The 19,432-nt window shown below is 40.9% G+C and overlaps 1 protein-coding gene and 1 long non-coding RNA gene across 2 annotated transcripts in view; one reads left to right on the top strand and one right to left on the bottom strand.

Annotated features, from left to right (window-relative positions):
* Window positions 1–19,432, bottom strand: part of LOC117575807 (trophoblast glycoprotein) — a 43,695-nt gene that overhangs the window by 2,163 nt on the left and 22,100 nt on the right. Inside the window, exon 2 of the mRNA XM_034260198.2 lies at window positions 12,088–12,156. The gene's annotated coding sequence lies outside the window, so the exon portion shown is untranslated. The remainder of the gene's footprint in view (window positions 1–12,087; window positions 12,157–19,432) is intronic.
* On the top strand, window positions 7,448–8,292 carry LOC127565843 (uncharacterized). The gene is made up of 2 exons (XR_007955242.1): window positions 7,448–7,546; window positions 7,611–8,292. It is a non-coding gene; the product is annotated as an uncharacterized LOC127565843 (long non-coding RNA).

Below are 19,432 nucleotides of genomic sequence, written 5' to 3'. Positions count from 1 at the left end.
CAATTAATAGCAGAGTGGAATGTTTTATTAGTTGCGAATGCATTTTAAACTAACCCAAAGCCAGCAAGGCCACAAAATGCAGTTGCCTGCCACTTGCCACACAACCTCGTGCTGTTGGCAAGCTGGCAGTCAGGCAGGCAGGCAGTCAGTCCCATGGCTGTAAATTTATGCTGCCCAACTTGCAGATTTATGAGTTTATGAAAGGCTAAGCATTGCTGAACAGCAAAGCGAACACACCTCAACCTCAAACCAGAGACCGCAGCATATTCACCTCGACTCCACTTCCCAAGTTTTGTTGTATCGTCGTCGTTCCCCCCGCTCCTTCGCTTTGGCCCCCGCGGCCAATCAACGGCACCCACGGCGTATGGGTAATTTTTGTTTAGTGCCAAAGTTTTTTTTTTTTTTTTGTTCGGTAGCGCCAGCCACAATAAACGCCAAAAGGGCACTCAAGCGAGCTGACGAGGTATCCACATAAAGTTACCCCTCAGTTAACATCTCGCATCTCCATCTTTAGCACACGACCTTTCTACCTCTGAACAGAGTTCGACCGCAGGCAGCAGGCAGGCACCACTGAACCTTATTATTTTTCGGCTTTTATTGCTATTTGTTTAGCATCGACTGAAGAAGACGCAACCAAGCAACAGACGTGGCCAAAAAACCTCTTTTAAAGCTTACGAAACAAAATCAAAGTGCTTCTCAGAGATGAGAGAAAAACCTAAAGATTATGCCCGACACCTAAAAACGATGCTTACTTTAAAGGACGCCTCACAGTTGCTGTGCAAACATTGTTAACGTTAATTAAAAGATAAATGTTACACGGAATTGTACATATATAAAAACTTTACAATTGCCGAGTAGTTTACGTGAGTGCAATGTCCCAATTACTTTTTATATGCCAAAATGCTTATGTTCAACTAGCATGCTATTCTCTCTGTATAGTATTATTAGGCGACTTTATGGTGAAGTCGTGTGCCTGCTATAAAAGTGGCTAAAATAAAGCTGAATATCTTCTTCTCTTGCCCATTGATTACCGACGTTTTGTGGGCAGCTGTGTGGCTCAATTAGTCACCAATGCCTGATGCCCCATGTTTCTGCTGCTGCGACTGTTTGTGTGTGTGCGTGTGGGTGTGTGTCCAGCTGTGGCCAAGTCTCATTCAATGCTAATGAGGCCATCGAATACCTGTCGCTGCATTGCAAAGCTAACGGCATTTTAATGGCCTTCGACTCACATCACGCTTTCCAATTAACGCTGATGGTAAATACGTTTTGTGTAGCTCGCAACATATTTTATCCGGACCAATTGACACTTTAATGTGGCGCCGCCAAGAAATATGAACGGAAGTAACGCGTGTCAATTTGACGTTAACCAACACCGGACAGGAAACAGTCGGAGCAGTTCGTTGTTGCTCCTTTTGGTTGCAATTTTTGCTTTTGTTGCTTTGTTGTTTTTCATTTTTTTATTTTTTTTTTGTAAGCTCTTGTGCACTTTTTCACACTTTGTGCACCCGCAGTTGCTGATTGTTGTTGTTGAGGAACAAGCAAGGCATAAACGCCATTTTATGCCCAAAACAAAGCAACAAAAGAAAAGCGCCGAGCATTTTGCAAAGCCAAACAAAATGGCGGACGACGGCGCACTTGAACTCAAACTCAACGTTTATTTTTACGCCTGAGAGTAGGTATATGTGTGTATGTATGTGTATGAATGTGTGGGTGACTTCCTGTTTGGGCTAAAACACAGAGAGAAAGCAACAGCCACACACTTGTGCAGTTGCACATACTTAAAATTTAACTCGCTTGTGCTTACATTTTATTCCTTTGGCAATGTGTGTGTTTTGTGTGTGTGTGGCTGTTGTGTGTGTTAACTGTTGCAATAATATTCCACTTCCACTCATTCTGCGCTATTGTTTTGTGCTCTGCCCACCAACAACTCGCATCTGACGTACAAATGTTTACCTTTTCTTTGCCTACATCACGCTTTTTAATATTATATTTTATATGCGAATGTGCTCTATGAAGTGCAAAACATTTTAACTATAGCAATTGGTGTGTAACATTTTCTCTAAAATATTTACTATACCTCTACAACTAGAAAATATTTTTCCAATTTAAGTTTAATCTCACACAAGTTAAATGGTTTCATCGGCAAGTGTATTTAAAAGTCGTGCAACTTTCGCTGGCTTCTTCGACTTTTGGTTGGTTTGTTTCACGTTTTTTGGGCTTCAATTTATGCATGCGCGTAAAATAATAATAATAACCAGCACAAGTGTAATAATAAAAGTGAGTTTTGTATTTTGCATTCACAATTTTGTTCCTTTTTTATACCCCGTGTGCTTTTTTTTTGTTGTTTTTAATTCGTTAGTCGTAAAGTGGCGGACACTTAACAGTTGCATTTGCAAAGCGCTGCCTTAAAATGCGAACGGGAACTGAGGATTGTAGATTGCGGTTGCCTGGCAGATGGTACGAGGAAGTTGAATGGAATGGAGAATGTAGGAAACGGCAAATACGAAACGGAACACGGTTAATGAAAGGTGGGCACTCAATTTGTTACACGCGATGTGAGCGTTTTCTGCATATGTTAGTGAGTCTGTGTGCGGTCTAATTAGAGCATAAACGTAGAGTGGTTAAAAGGATGACGGTAAAACTGAGGATGAGGATGCCAACGATGGAGAGACAGAGAGAGAGAGTGAGAACACGATGGCGAAGCACGTGTAGATAAGGCACAAACGGATTGCATCATTAAGCAGTGGCATGTGGCATGCTACGCTCATAGTTACATTTCACAGCATTATTCAAATGCAATTAATTCTAAGCTATTTGCGGGTTTATTTCTTTTATGTTACATTCTTTTTTTTATGTGCAACTCAACTCGACACCATTTGCTGCGGCGAATTTCTTCTAAAGCGTCAGAGTGCTGATTTGCAGCATTTCGTTGCCTACTTTCGGGCGTCAGTTTGCTTTGAGGCCAAGTCACGCCAAACGGTTTGCACTGTGGGTAAATTACCATTTCTATTAAAATTTAAGACATTTTGAAAGTCCAAACTTTGAAAATTTGAATTTAAGAAATTCCGCATTCTGTAAAATTGTTTTTAAATATTTTTAAAGCATTTTGTTAAGCAAACTTTTCATTTGTATATTTACTACTAAAACTGTGTTTTATTTTTCCTTCTTGAAATTGAACTCAAAAATGTTAAATAACTAAATTGTGCCCTTTAATAATACTTAAAATGCATTGCAGCCAGTGTTGCATATTGCATTAAAGTAATTTTGTTTGCCACTGAAGCTGAGAAAATCCGTTTTGGCAACTGCGGCAATCGCGTTGCCAACTGCATTACGGAAATAGTTGGAATAGGGAAATGCTAATGCGGGCAACAAGCGTTTAATGTCTTGGCACTGCAGTCATTAAGCAAAAAAGTTTAAAAGCTTTTTGGCCCTCCACCCCTCCTCCTCCAAAGAAGAAAAATGGAATAGAGAGTGCGAAGAGAATGGACTGAAAGTAGCTGCCGCAGTACAAAAGTGGCTAAGTGGCAACTAACTGTTGTTGGCTAACCATAAATTATGCGGCTGTGGCCTCTACACTTCATACTCTCCTCTAAGAGTTTGCATTGTGTGCGTGTTTGTGGTCTTTTCTTTTTTTTGCGGGTGGCGCATGCGTAAGTGTGAAGTGTTCTTTTTATTCTTTTGTGGCCTTGCCTTCATCTTGTTGCGCTCAATGAAGTTATTGGGCATATGAAACATTTTGGTTGGCCGTGCCAAAATAAATGCAATAAGGACAGCTCTTTTGATATGCAATTAAGTGCGACTGCGAGCCTGCTCCAAACTCAATTAGTAAAGTTGCGCAGTAGCAGTGTGCGGCACTGGGGACACGTCCAGAGCCATGTCCTTGCCCATGCTCACGTCTGCCACTGTAGTGCCTGCAAACAGCAAACAGCCACGGGGCATGTCTGCAGCACGTTCACGGCCCGCGGTAGTGGTCGCATACAATACCAAATTGGCGCACGTTGGCTTCATAATTTCATTATGACTGCTCCGCGTGAAGCAAAAATTACGAGACAGCGCGCACAGAAGTGCGGCATCGTGGCATCACGGCATCGCGCCGGTGTGTCTAGAGTCCGAGTGCGAGACTCAGTTTGAGTTGGAGTCCGAGTCCAGTGTTAAGTTCTGCCTCACGTTGTTGAAGGCGCGGTCCGGCCAACGTCCGTTTAGACTAATTAGCAGTCTGCTAATTGCACTTGAATGGCGGAGTAAAAGTAACTGGGAGCTGCTAGCTGCCACTTGCTACCAAGTGCTGCTCTTCTGGGCGTGCTTTTCATTCCCGTTCCTATCTTTCTTTCTTCTTTTTTTTTGGTCTGCCAAGTTTCTCGCACGCAAGTCGCACAACGGAAGTTGTGAAAAATTATCTGACGTCCTGTGTGTGTTCTTCTGTCTGTCTGCCAGTCAGTCTCTCCATTTCTCTGTGTGTGGCTTGTGGCTTCGTGAAGCGAAAGGAAAAGCAAGCCAAGCTTCCACTTTATGACGTGCCACTAAAAATTTGGTGCACACAATATAAAAAGTGCATCTTTTGCATGCTGCAAGTATGATTTGGTTTGCCATAAGGATTATATGTGAATCTCTGGCTGGCATAGGAGAACAGTCTGCTATGCAGCAGACTTGTGGCCATAAACTTTGACAATACAATAGGAGAATCAAGTGCTGCCATATGGATATATCCAAAAAGTCCAATCATGCAATTGTGTACGTGCAACCGTATTGAGCCATAAAAATGTCGTTTAGTTCTTCGCTCTCTCTCTCTCTTTTTCTTGTTCTCTCTTTCGAAAATGCCGAGCATGCAATGGCAATACACTTTAAAATGTGTAGAAGAGCAATCTGCACCTGATTCTCGATGTCCCTTGCCTGCCAATCATTTAGCAAGTGGAAGGCAGTTGGGTTCTCAGTTGGTCGATTTGGCCCACCTGGCATGAATGCAATGAAATGACGCCTCACGGTTTTAAAGCGTAAATCGAATTCAAATTGGTAATTGGAATAAAGCGCAACAAACGGATCTCACGCCAAACAAGCAACCAACTGGCAATACTCTGATGTCCGCACCCCAAAAAACACGTAGTAACATTCCTGTGTATGTGTGTGTCTGTTGCACGTGTTGCAACAGGGAAAAGAACAAAAAAACGACAGCCATTCGCAATCCGTTTTTGAACAGCATTTATAGCTGAAGCCGGCAGACAGCTGTCAGCTCTGATCCATGACGCGTTTTCCCAGACTCCACGATTGTTGTCAAAAATTCGATGCTCGACGTCAGGGGAGAGGGGGAAAAAGGGCATGTGGTGGAACAGTTGTGGGCGACAATTTCAAATTGCTTGGCCTGACCAAACAGCGTTTTCGCAGATCGAAACAAAACAGAGCAACATGCAGTTGCCTTGCGGCCATCTCGCTTGCACCCAGCACCCGACAACTGTTTCCCTCTCTCTCGCTCTCTCGCTCTATCACTTTTCATCTCACGCGTTTTTGTTTTGGAAAATTTATGCCTGAAACGCGGCAAACGCGCTCTGGCGACACTTACAAATTGCATTAAAAGCGACCGCGTTGAATTAAAAACTCGCGCCATGAATTCGCTTTTGCTTTTTTGGGAAGCAAACACAGCATTTAGCTCTCTGAATATTGTATTACATATTTGTTTTTGCTTCTCTATTGTTGTGGTTCTTGTTGTTGTTGTTGTTGTTTTAGGGCAGCAATGCTTTTCGTTTGCATATTTTTAGACGTCCTTTCTGCACTAAGGGGAATTGCCTCGCAATTCAAATTGAAAAGCTGAAAACTTTTGCAAGTTTCGGCGAGCGAACAAAGCTTCCATTAAATAAAAAACTATTTCGATTGAGTTTGATGGGCGAAAGCTTTCCACATAATAAATGGAAAAACGAGATTGATTTAGTCCCTGTGCCTGCCAAATCAAGCTAATTACTTTTGCCTCTGGCAATTAAAACAGTTTTAATTAATGCTCATTGAAATGTAGTCAAAATATGCTGAAATATAACTGCCGCAGAGAGCAATAAACTAAATACACAAAACATTTTGCAAATATTGATTTATGTGTGCATTCAACAGCCAGACGTCGACCTTCATTATGTTATTTGCCGTTTTGTTGCTTGTTAGCGAATAACAAATAACGCTTTAAGCTGTGTTTTGCTCCCATTCAATTCGCAACACTTTCAACTCGAGTGGAGCAGAAGGCCAAACGGTGTCTAAACTTGTAGAACCTTCAATCGACCCTCTAAACAGTTTCACATCTGTTGTGGCTTCTAATGGAAACTTTGCACTCTCTCCGCTTTTTTCTATTTTTCCGTTTTTTCCTTGCCTAAAAAAACCACTCGAAATGTATAAACTGTTTTGGCGTTTTTCCTCCTCTTTTTTATTCTTTTCTTGTTTCTTTTTATTTCTTTTTTTTTTTGGTTTTGTGTGTGTTACGCTGGAGGAGCCGGCACTCAAATACAATATTTTCGATTTCATCGTTGACAGGAAATGGGTTTTTGTGTTTCGGCTGCCCAAGCTTGGGCGTCAATTTGCCCGCTATAAAAACTCTGAATGAATGAATTTTTAATAAATGCCAGCTCGAGTAAAAAGCGTGCAACTACAAGGGATCAGAGGTTTTTTTTCTTTTGTTTTTTTGGTTTTCGTTTTTTACACTCACTTGGCATATTTTGCATTTGAAATTTTGTGCAGCAGCTCGAGCTCCACTTCCAGCTGGCTCTGCTGCTGCTCCTGCTGCTGCTGAGTTTGCTTTTAAGCTCGATGCGCTGATAAAACAAAAACAACGACGCAAAAGGAATAAAGCGAAGAGAGAAAAAAAAAACGAAAAAATAATATGAAATGTACAAAACTCGGGCGTTTGTTTGAGAAATGTAAATCTGCCAAATGTTTTTATGCTGGCGCTTTCGGCTTTTGACTCTCAGCTGTTTGTTTCCAATTAGAGAGTCTCTACCACGGGGCGTATGATAATTGGATAGCCATGCATGCCCCGCCTTCCGCGGACCCGTCTTTGGTGCCCAAGCCCAAGTAGAGTAGCTCGTCCAAGGCTCTTTTTTACTGTTAGCTGTTAGCTTTTAGACGTCTGCAGTGTGCTTTTGCTCTTTGTCCAACAGATAAATGGACAGCACCCGTGAGACCCCGAATGGGGAAGCGGGGATGCAACGGGGGTGGGCAAGGCAAAGTCAACAACAACGTCAACAAATATGGCTAGAAGTAGAGCAAGAAGTGGAAGCAGCAGCAACAAAGGCGCGTCAACAGTTGACAAGTGGTTCCTAAGAAGGAAGCTGGCGAATCTGAAGGATAAACACCATGAAATACTCTAAAAAATGAGTTGCAGAAACGTTTGCTTTCAAAATATTAAATTAGGAAATTGAAAACTCAACTCTATAAATCTATAAGCAAACATGAACATAAGCTAAACGTGATTTAAAAATATAAATTGAAAAGCATATTTTCAACTCATTAAATCTATAAACAAACATGAACGTAAATTAAGCCAGCTTTAAAATATATTAAAATGAAAAATTGAAAAGTAACCTCAACTTTACAAATCTATAAACAAACATGAACATAAATTTGTCGAAATATCTTTGCAGCCTATCTCAACTTGATGATGAATACAACATACCCTTTAGGCATTGCGAAAGGGTAACGACGAAGCTAAAGTATACCTTTGAGCGGCACTGCAATAAGATAGCAAAATGTGGGCGAAGTGAGATGGCTATAAATACTAGCAGACGCCTTGGGAACGTCGTCGTCTGACAGTTGCTAAAACTATGCCAACGGCACTTAAGGTTAAAGCAGCAGCAACGGCAGACGAAGAAGTAGATGCCAGATGGCAGGCGGGGTCAGTGTGGCAGTCGGTTAGTCAATGGTCGCTCGCAATGGACGCAACAGTTGGTTGGCCACTCGTTTAGGGTTTTTGGTACCCAGCGTGCAGAAACAGAACAGAATGACAACCGCGACGACACGGCAATTTGGTCAGGCTCGAAGCACACAAACAAAGTGGCCAACGTGCACGCTCTTGTCTTTATTGTTGTGCCTTGTTGTTGTTGCTTTAGTAGCTGGAAAAATGTTTGCTAGCAGCCGTTGCACATTATTGTTGCGCCTTTTATGAGTGTGCGTTTGCTATACATTGCGTATACGTAATATGGCAAGCTGTTGATAAAGCAAACATTAAATTGTTGACTATGCAGCAATTTGAGTAAAATAATATTATTTCTGGTACAAAATATATACACAATTTTTTAAATTTAATTAAAGTGCGACAAATGCTTATCCTTCTTAGTTCTTTTCACTCGCCTAACTAGCATTATTTATGGAGCCAAGTGTAAACTATTTCGCCTTCTTGCTTGGCAGTCGTCGGAAGCACTATTAATATTTAACCCTCTTAACAATACTGACAAATTCTTGCAATTAGAGCTCCACGCTTCGCAAATATTTGGCGCAATTTTTCATATTAAATGACAGGCAATGTGCAATGGTGTGGGAAGTGGCGGCAGCAGTGTAAAACGGCCAGCAGAAGGTCGCCGGAAAGTGGCACAAATAAAAATTGCAGTCGAGGCTGTAAAAACGGCGCTCAACTTGCGCCAACTGTGATCAATCTTCATTGTTGGCGGCCCAGCGCCGTCGCCGCCAACAGGCAAAAGAAGGTAAGGAAGTGAAAAGGGGTGTAGAAGGGGAAGGCAGGGAAGAGCTGCGAGAATCTGCGGAAGTATAGTCAGCTGCAACATATTTTCGGTGCTGCAAGAGGCGGAACTGAAGCATGACTTGTCCTCAGGCGCTTGCATGTCCTTGTCAGAGGAAACAAACAAGCAACAGGGAAGCCAACCCCATCCATTTTCCTCCCCATTCAATCTGAAATGCAAAGCGAAAGCCAAAAATGAAAACCAACCGAAGAAGCACAAAGAAAGAGTGGCAAGAGAAAAATGGCCGGCGAGCAGAAATAGGAAAATTGCAAAATATTTGCAATTGTCGCCATAGCCGAAACACACACATCGACGGAGTGAACACAAGTGTGCAGCAGGGTATGTAGGACTGCAAGATATCCTGCAAATGATTTAAAGATATAAACTATGATCTGAAGGATGACTGTTGAAATTATTAAAGTCTTTACAGAAAGTATTTTTAATAACCAAAAAATTCTAGTTCTCTATTAACCCCTTTTCCATTTTCCAATTACAGGTCATTGAAATAAAAAAAGAGGCAATGCCCGAGCAATTGGCGAGATGAATGAAGATGAAGTACTAGAGCAGGCAGCATAAAGTAAACTCGAATGTGGACATCGACATGGATGTGGACATGGTCAGGGGCTCAGGCTCAGACTCACGCAGTTGGATTAGTTTGCCAGTTTGGCTGTTGGATTCGGCCAGAAGATTGATTGGCCTCCAAGGATGCCAAGAGTCCATTGCGCTCTAACTAAAATTTAGTTATTTTTTTTTGTTTGGTACATGGGTCAGTCAACTTATCTAGGCATATGACCTCATATAATCGAGGGCAAATCGAAGTAATTACTTTATAGCAAATGCAGTCTCTTAGATGACTTTGTATTTGCTCTCGATTTTTCTCTGATTAATCTTGGCTTTCGTTGTGAAGCCATAAACGAAATTTCTTACTTCCTTTCTCGCTTTTATCGTTGCTTTGACACTCGTCACACGGCGTTCGGCATCTCGTTGCTTTTTGTTCGTTTTGCTCGCCAAACGACTTTGGAAAATCTTTTTCATTTCTTTATGGGCTTTGTGTGCGCATTTGCTTTTGTTTTTACTTTTGTTTGTTTCTATGCTTTTTGCTTCTACAACTTGCAGTCATTTGTATTACTTTTGTTATTGTTGTTGTTATTGCTGTTTGTTTTCTTTTTCTCTCTCTTTCTTTTTTCTTTCTATGCGTTGGCATTGCAATTGTGCATTGGATTTCCAGGGAGGAAGAGAAGGAGGAGGGCACAGTCGAGGTCTCTCATTGTAAATTGCTTTTGTTTCACAAGTGTTCTGGGGCTCAAAAGAGTGTGAAGGCTTCGGACAGACCAAAATCATGACGTAGGTAGGTAGCTAGGGGGAGGAAGGTGTATTTATGCAATGCGAAAAGTTTCTGCCTTTTCCATTTGTTTTTCCCATTTTTTTTTGTCATTCCTCAGCATCAATTTTGTGGTCCATAATGCAAAATGCTCTTTGCTTTTACCGAAAGTGGATGCTGCCATTTGATGAGGAAAGCATTGCTTTAAAATAATTGAGATTTCCTTTTAAAATAAAGTTTTGCTTTTTTCTTCATTTGTCGATTTAAAGCTTCTAAATGTTTGGTGATATCATAAATTGCATTTCATTGAGCACAATTTATTCGAAAATATATATTTATACTTATCCCCCCGTTTGAAATTGTTTTCATTCCGTTTAACAAAGAGTTGCCAACTTTAAGCACAAAAGCCCGCAATTGAAGTGAAAGAGAGCAAAAGAACGCAAGTGTTATAGGTAGAGAGAGAGAAAGAGGATTAACATTAAGTTTACTGTTATTTGAATGCACTTGCAACACTCAGCAAGCTCATTGGCAACTGTTTGCTGGAGTTTAAATACTGCCACCAACCGCTCCCTAACTAACTGTCAAGCTCAAAGACTGTTACTGTTGCTGCTGCTGCTGCGAGCAGTGCCAAAGGAAAGAGAAACCAATTCAGAGAAATCCATAAAAACCAACATTAATGCCTTAATTTTAAGCTTAGCAGCGAAAGTTGTAAGCACACAAGGGCAACTATAAGAGAAGAAGGGACGAGAAGCTGAGCGGAGGCTAACAAGCAACTTTTGAGCGCACACAAAAAATAAAAAAAAAGTGTGAGAGAGAGAGAGAAAATAAATATATATATAAAATCTTGGGCAAAAAGTTTTCGCACGATTTTAACGCATTGCAAAGCGCTGCTTAAGCCATAAAAGTACCGCCTTGGGAAAGGGGCGGGGAGAAAGGGATGTAAATGCTATGCCAGTCAGGTCACAAGAGAGCTAACGCCAACTGCAATTTGCCTAAGGGCGCGCGGTGGAGGTGGAAGTGGAGGCGGAAGGGATTGTAAGCAAAAAATTGGCAGTAGACCTGCGGAATGATAAAAATTTTTAGCGCGACAAGTTTGCTTTTTCAATTTGATGTAAAGCAGCAGCCTGGGACGGACAACAGTTGAGCGGAGTGAGGTAGAGGGGAGGGGAGGTGGAGAGAGCACTATGGGGTCGGGAACTATGCACAACTTGTGCCTTGAGCTGGTCGCGACGGCAGCAGCAGCAGTAGCTACAACGAAAATTGAAAATTGCTTGAATTGCATTTTTCGCTCAAGACGGCAACTGATGAAGGGTCGCAGAGGGGATTAAAGTTACTGCAAAAGGCGAGAGAGAGAGAGAGAGAGATGTATGTATTCACTGAGGCACTTGGCTCAAGACAGACAGATAGACAAACAGAGCTGCCGAGAATGCGCCTTACAGCCAGCAGGCTGGCAACGCGGCGTATGAGCAACTTTCCACTCAAGTGCTACAACTTGCAATTTTATGTTTGTTATGACATATTCCCAACTTGCTGGCAACTGTCTCTGACTCCGTCTCAGTCTCTTCCATCTGCTCAGTTCAAGCCGAATGTTTGCGTAATTAAATCATTGAGACTCTGACATGGCTTTATCTGTGTGCAATGTGGGTGAAGGCTGTGTCAGACGACTGCGAAGGATGCCTGTAAGCCAGATTGAAGTAATGAGCAGATTCCCTCACATACACTCACACACACACACACACAGGCAGTCAGCGAACACTTCGCGACCACAAAACGTAATTGGAACTGCGGATGTGGAAACCAAACAGTGCAACTGACTTTGAGCTGCATCTTTTTCCATCTTTTATTTATCTGTGCTTTTCAGTTCTCTAGCGAAACGTAAGTGCTGCATGCCGCTGTCATGATTGCTTAAGCCCCAAGGGACTGCGTAATTGACAGTGGGCCTGATTCACAGACAGATATTAAATAAAATTGAATATTTTCATTTTCATGACAGACTTGTTTGAGTAATTAATTAACTGCTTCGACAGATTCATATATGAATGGATACTTTTTCTGCTGCCTTACCTTAAGTAAAAGTTGTGTTGATGGAGCTCTTTTCGTTCCTTTAATCGTCTTTGCAGTCAAATCGTTTTGCTGTAATGAGAAATAATGAAAATAATGTTAGTTAAAAATGTTTTAATTTAAATTACATTTACATTAAAAAGTTGTTTAATGTAGACGAGTTTTGTTTATTTTTGCAATGCAATTTAGTTTCATCTTCTCAGTTGTCACTTCTGAGTTGATTTCTGTCTGCAATCCATAAATTATTTAAAAGTTTTATACAATTAATGTCCTCAAGATATTTGCATTTCTAATTTATTTCAAACAACTTTCAGTTTGACATTGAGGCTGCTATTTATACTCGTCCACATTTCTACACAAGCTATCATCTGTCTTTTTCTCTGGGGAGCTGTCTTTCTGTCTAACACCGTCCCACCCACTTCAAATGAAATGAAACTTTTCCCATTTAAGGCTTATAGTTATTGTTGTTGCTGTTGCTGCTGCTGCTGTCACATAAAAAAGTTCCATAAAAAATAAACAGAATTGCGATAAATATCCAAAAACTGACCTAAGATCCGAAGGCCAGCAACATTTGCCCAGTTAAAAGTCCCACTCAGCTCAAGGGTTCTTGAGGGCAAACAAATAATATGCTGCTGCAGATGGCAACAACTTGACTTGGACTTATCTTGGCCAGACTACAATGTAACACAACTGCACACCGAAATAGCAATAGAAATACAAAATACAGAAATACAGAAAATAAAAGAATAGAAGACACTTGCAATTGATAAGCAGCAACAGCAAAAGGAGACCGAGAGCAATAAACGCAAAAGATATACAAACTGTGGTAAGCATTCGAGATGTGCAAACTGAGCTAGTTGAGCGGCGAACAATATGGAAAATAACAAAATAACAAACATGCCACACACACACACACACAATGTATGCGCCTTTTGGTTAATGTTGCTGCACTTATAGGAATCTTGTAAATAGGAGAGTGGAAACATGTGACCATCACGGGCAGGACAACAAAATAAAAAAAGAATAGGGATAGGGAAAGAATGAAAACAAAACAAAATGGTTGAAATTGTGTTTCGTAGTGGGCGAGCATCCTGTCGTCCTTTTCATACTGTGCAAATATTTATGTAAACAAGCAAAATGCATTATGTGCCCAGTGCTGTCTTTATTATATTTCGAAAAAGGCACAAAACAAATGGCCAAAGTTGAGCAAGGAGCTGCCAGCCCAGCCAGCCAGACAGCACAAGGCAGAAGGCAGCTAACAGCAGGCGGCGGGCAACTAGAATCAAGGATACAGGAAGCAGGCGGGCAAGGAGACAGGAGGCAAGCAGGCAGCCAGGCAGTCAGACAGGCAGCCAGAAGCAACAGCTCTCCAATTGAAAGTCAAAACAAACGAGCTGCAGTTTGCCACGCCCACAGCAGCAGGAGCAGAAGCAGCAGCTGCACAGCTGCCGCCCATCTCTTACTCTCTTGTTGCTGCCATTGTCTTTGGACATAAAGTTTTGACTTTCGGCACGTTTGCTTTCATTTTGCCATCTATTCGATGTCTGCTGCTTCTTAGCCTTTGACTTGCCGCCAGTCTGCCAAGCTGCCAAGCTGCATGTGTGCCAAAGTCTATGTGTGTGTGTGTGTGTGCAGCCGGAAACGGAAATGAAGCACAAAAGTTTCATAGCATAAGCTAGCCCTGGGCATAGCCATAATAGTTAACTACATACACACACACACACACACACACACACACACAACAGCTCCTCTCTGCTTGCTCTTTATTTTGAGCATGTTTTTTTGTTAGCATTTTCATTTTTGGTTCTGGTTGCTTTAGTGCTATTATTTTAAATTATTTTATGACCTGCACTGACCATGATTTACTTATAAAAGCCAAGTCATAATTCATGGTCGGAACTAATTGTCTGAAAATTTTACGAAAAGCTGCAGCCTAATTGAAATGCGAGCACAGCAGCAAGGGCAGCGGGGTGTGCGGCTGCTATTAGTTCTGCCTGCAACATGTTTGCATCCTGTTTATGAAGGCGTCTTTAAATTAAGTGCTTAGCCAAAGTGCTGTTGGCTGGCACATTGCGTATACGTCACGTCGACTGGCCGAGAGTATTCGTTGTGCTTTTGCGGTTTGTTTGTGGATTGGCCATTTGTCGTTTGCAGCTCTCTCTATCTCTCTCTCTCTCTTTCTCTCTCTCTCTCACTTTCTCCATCTTGCTGGCTAACCAATTTATGAGTGCATGAAATGTGTATAAAGTTGACATGCACTCAACGTTTCGCACAAAAAGATTTAGAGAGATGCAAGTCAAGTTCAAGTGAAGCTTTGTCCTCCAGTGAGATTCACTTCTTTTTGCGTGGAGCACAACTCAACGTTGACAGCTAGACACATCACGGATATTAACGACAACTACGTTTGCGGGACTTCCTTCTTTATATTTTACCCGTTACTCATAGGGCAGAAGAGTATTATAACTGTGTGCCTACAGGAAATTTATGTAACCATAAAGTTTATACTATATACTATGATAATCTATGGCACATTTTGAAAATATTAGTATATTAATATACCAAATATAGTCTTCGGTGTAGTCTAATATTATGTTACTTAGTCTGATGTCTAGACTGCACATTTCCTTGCATTTTATTTCATATTTTAAATGTAGTAGAATATATATATTCTATGAGCAGCGCAGTGCTGTTTTCCTCTTATTTAAAATGGGTAGCTGGTATCTCACAGTCGAGCATACTCGCCTGCAGCTCTCTTGCCTGTTTTCTTTCCCAAGTGTGGCACTGTTCATGCGAGCAGCTGCAACGTTGATTGCGTAAATGAATGGCAAACTTTTATCATTCCTGTGTAGTGCTCAGCAAGTAAACGATAAGGTTGACGAGCCACAGCATTCTTTCCCATCGCGTTGATAACTATAAGTGCACATTAGGTTACGATGGGTTCTCAGCATCACTTCCTGGCTCATTATCACACTTGCCTTTGCTTTGCGTTTTCTCAGCTTATCACTTTGCTGATACTAAACATTTTAAGACGCTTTTCCAATGACTTTGCGCTTCAACTTCTGATTAGCTGGTAATGAATTAATCCTCTTCACTCCTAAAAGTATACCACATGTTTTTTTTTTTATTTTTGTTTCGTTTTCGATTTTTCTTCTCTGCAGGTCGGCTTTTCATCTTTTAATGGAAAAAAGCTGCAAACAGAGTATATGCTTGACTTCGATATAGAGTATGGCATGTTGTTGCTTCTTCTGTGTGGCAACAATAAATCGTGCTCATCTTGAAGATACTGCTGTTGTTTTCGGCTTTCATGTTAGTCTGGCTCCGTCTGGGGTCCGTCTTTTGTTATATGGCAAGCAGTTTGCATGCGGCTTGTGGGTTGGCTCTTTGTGAGAGCCTGTCCTGTCTCTGCTGTCCATATGCCACATGCATTATCTATTGTTGTTCTCGCCAGCATCGTTATGTTCGGCTTTATGGTGGATTTAGGTCTGGTTCTGACAATTCCCACCTCCCTTCATATACACATACATACATACATATATAGTGGTTACTTGCTTTAGATTTTACCCTATAAACTGCGTTCCAATTTCATCAAGTTCTCATGCTGTTCGTGCAATCAATTGAAACACTGGAAAACCATGTCCAAGAGAAGACAAGAAATTGATTTTCTGAGCGTGTGTGTCTGTGAATACCTAAGTCCTGTCGGTGTGTCTGTCTGTTTGAATCCTTTATTCATATTTTATTCATTTAAATTGCTGGCTTAGCATTCACTTTCGATAGCTCAATAAAGCACAGGCAGTGTGTAGCTATCTTTCAATTAAGTTTTCTTGTTCGTACAACGTCACAAAAATTTAACACATGACTAAATGGATTGTCATTGTCTGGTCTTCCTGCTTCTGTTGCTGCATTCCGGCCACGCCCAGTTGCATGTCAAATTGTCAACAATAACAACTGTCGAACATGATGAATTAGTGTGTGTTAGTTAGCAACTCGCTGCTTTGCACAAAAGTCATTCATTCTTTTTGGCGCACACAGCTCCATGGCATTACTTCATTTTTAACACAACCCACAAAACCCTGCGGTTCCTTTTCACCCCCTCCCACCACCTTTTCTACACCCCTCGAAGCGTTGGCTGACGCTGATGTTGCGTTAATTTGCAGCCAGCTGCCAAATGTCAAAATGTCAAGTGAACAAAATTTCGCATCATGAGAAATGCATGACAGAGCGTTGCCGCGAACCGATTTTCCTCTACTTTAGTGTGCGTCTATGTCAGTGTGTGTGTGTGTGCGGGTGTGAGGTTGTGTGTATATGTGTGTGTGTGTGTGTGTGTGTGAGATTGTAACCTAAACCCAAGCCCAAGTGACTGACACTTTCCCGACACTCCGCTGTGTAACCAGCAAAAGCTGGGCTGCCTTGCCTGTCTGAAATAGTTATCGGGCTTCCCCCACCGCACGCTCCATCAGCATAATGATAATGCCCATTATTAGCAGTTGCAAGCATTTGCATGCATTTGAATTTGCATTTCGCTGCCACGATTCATGCAAACTGTTCAACAAAAATTTAAGACTTTTATATACTGAAATTTGTCTGACAAAGGAAGTGCTTAGAGAAATGTTGCACAACTACTTTTGTTTGTTTGGAAAGAAGTAATACTCGTTAACATATTTAAAGAAAGTATTTTTATACCCGCTACCCATTGTTTAGAATGGTGTAATAACTTTGTGGCTCCAGGAAATGTACGTATTACTACGATGGTTAGTTGCTTTGGCTGATAATCTGGTATATTTTGTACTCTATGGTATATTTTGAATGTGGTTCTATATCAATAAACTAAATATAGCCTTTGGTATATTTTGCACTCTATGGTATATTTTTAATGTGGTACTATATCAATAAACAAAATATAGCCTTTGGTATATTTTGCACTCTATGGTATATTTTTAATGTGGTACTATATCAATAAACAAAATATAGCCTTTGGTATATTTTGCACTCTATGGTATATTTTTAATGTGGTACTATATCAATAAACAAAATATAGCCTTTGGTATATTTTGCACTCTATGGTATATTTTTAATGTGGTACTATATTAATAAACAAAATATAGCATTTGGCATATTTTGCACTCTGTGGTATATTTTTAATGTGGTACTATATTAATAAACAAAATATAGCATTTGGTATATATAGCCTTTGGTATATTTTGCACTCTATAGTATATTTTTAATGTGGTACTATATTAATAAACAAAATATAGCATTTGGTATATTTTGCACTCTGTGGTATATTTTTAATGTGGTACTATATCAATAAACAAAATATAGCCTTTGGCATATATTTAGTATTTATGCGGCATATTAATTTGGTATATATGGTCGTAAATATCTATTTGATATATATTACAATTAACTGAAACGTTTATTGTATGTACATAACAATATTACGTATACGTCACCCTTGCAAATCACTTTTTATAACTAAACTTTGCTGCCTAGTGTGACATGTAGCATTGCACGGTATGCGTTATATGAGAGTGTAACTACAGTAGCAGACTCTCAGCAGCCTCTTCTCTGTCTGTCTGTCCTTGATTTATGCACGCATTATAACCAATTACATGAACTGTCGGCTGCTCTGCGCTGCGTGGTGGGAGCTAACATAAGTGCCGCAAGCCGTTACAAGTTGGAGTCAAATAGCGATTTCGTGAGTGGGTTACATTTGGAGGCGCTAATTCAATTAGCGGCTGTGCAGTTTCTCTTCCTTCTCTCTCTCTGTCTCTTGCTCGGTCGTGATCTCTTGGGGTTGCGGTCGTGATTTTGTGATTAGATTCACCCTACATAGGCAAACCCTGAGAGGTGCGTCTATCCCTCTCTCATTGTTTACTCGCAATTGCTGCAGATCATTGAGTTGAGTTGGGGTGGGGGATGAGAGAAATGCAGATGAAGCCGGCCAAATGTAACTGCCGTTGGCCTGCACCTAATGCCGTTGTACTTACTTCAATTAAGCTTTGGCTGTAATTAAATTGCAAGTGCCAGCGGGCAGGATTAGCTGATGAAGTGCCTAGTCGGGGGAGGGCAGTGAAGAGGCAGCCAAGTAAGTTGGTTAATAGAGGCAAAGCTCCATGAAATTGTTCATCATCATATGATTTGATGCCTTGCTGCAGTTGAAAGCCTAAGTCCTAAGCTCAAATTAGCTCTGGTCTTAGTTGTCACAGCCTCAAAACATCACATTAGGTAATTGCTTGAGCTTGCATTACCAATAAAGCTGATTACGGCTGCTAATGGGAAAATATTCGCATTAAGCTCGACTTACTACTGCCAAAAGCTGTAGTTGAATTCAATTTACATTCTCTCACATCAATCAGTGTCAGGTGAATGGAAATATGTTCGGCAACGTTTACGATATTAAATGGTATAAATGTAAGATTAATATACTCCAAGCTCACCCGAAATGAAAATGAAGCAGAGGTGGAATGAAAAGTGATTCAGGTTAAAATTAAAGGCAATGATGCAGATAGAAATCATGCTGCAAGTCGAATTCTCAATGCTCTCGCAATGTTGCATAACTTAAATCAAAGTTGCGTGTATGTTTTGCAAAATTTGATAAGATACTAGTTATATTTTCTGTATTTCTTATGTAGAGTTCATTATATAGTATTTCATTTAGGTAATTTACTATTCGTATAACTTAGTTGCACTCACAGCATTAAGGTTACATCTTATTTCTGCTAAGCAAACTTTTCTATCAAGCTATTGCCTCCCACGACAAGCAAAATGAGAAGTTCTGAATTGACAGGCTGTCGCCATTGGCAGCTTAATTAATTTCTTAAGCTTTGTCTCAGCCATTGGAGCTGAAGGTGACTGCAATGCAATGCAATGTTGAACGACTGCCAGCGGCAAACTGAGGCTGTGGGGGTTAAAGGTTGGTGGAATAATCAACGCATTCATTGAAAAATGCAATGCGACATTTCCGTTGCTGCTGATGCTGTTGCTTTTGCTGCGACTGTTGCCCTGAAATGAAAATGGGAGCGAGTTGCGTGGGCGTCCCTCTTTTCTCTGCCACTTGCCTTCCCTTTTGTGTGAGTAGGTGGCTTCCATTCCTGCCTCCCTCACTCCCCCTTCGCCTGCTACGGGTTCGGCATTTCTCTTTTGTGCCTTGGGCTTGCTCGCATCGTGCTGTGTTCTGTTGTGTCATGTGCGTGATTTATGTCACACGGAATGCAAATACATGAGTAAACATGCAAAACATTTCACAGACCATGATATGTGTGTCTGCCCACACACTTACATAAATGTATGTATATGTATATGTATGCATATGTATATGCTGAACAACTTATGTACCTATGTGGAGAGT

Source organism: Drosophila albomicans, chromosome 2R, assembly GCF_009650485.2.
Source record: "Drosophila albomicans strain 15112-1751.03 chromosome 2R, ASM965048v2, whole genome shotgun sequence".
NCBI lineage: Eukaryota > Metazoa > Arthropoda > Insecta > Diptera > Drosophilidae > Drosophila > Drosophila albomicans.
The sequence above is the reverse complement of the archived record's forward strand: the minus strand, read 5'-3'. Positions and strand labels throughout refer to the sequence as shown.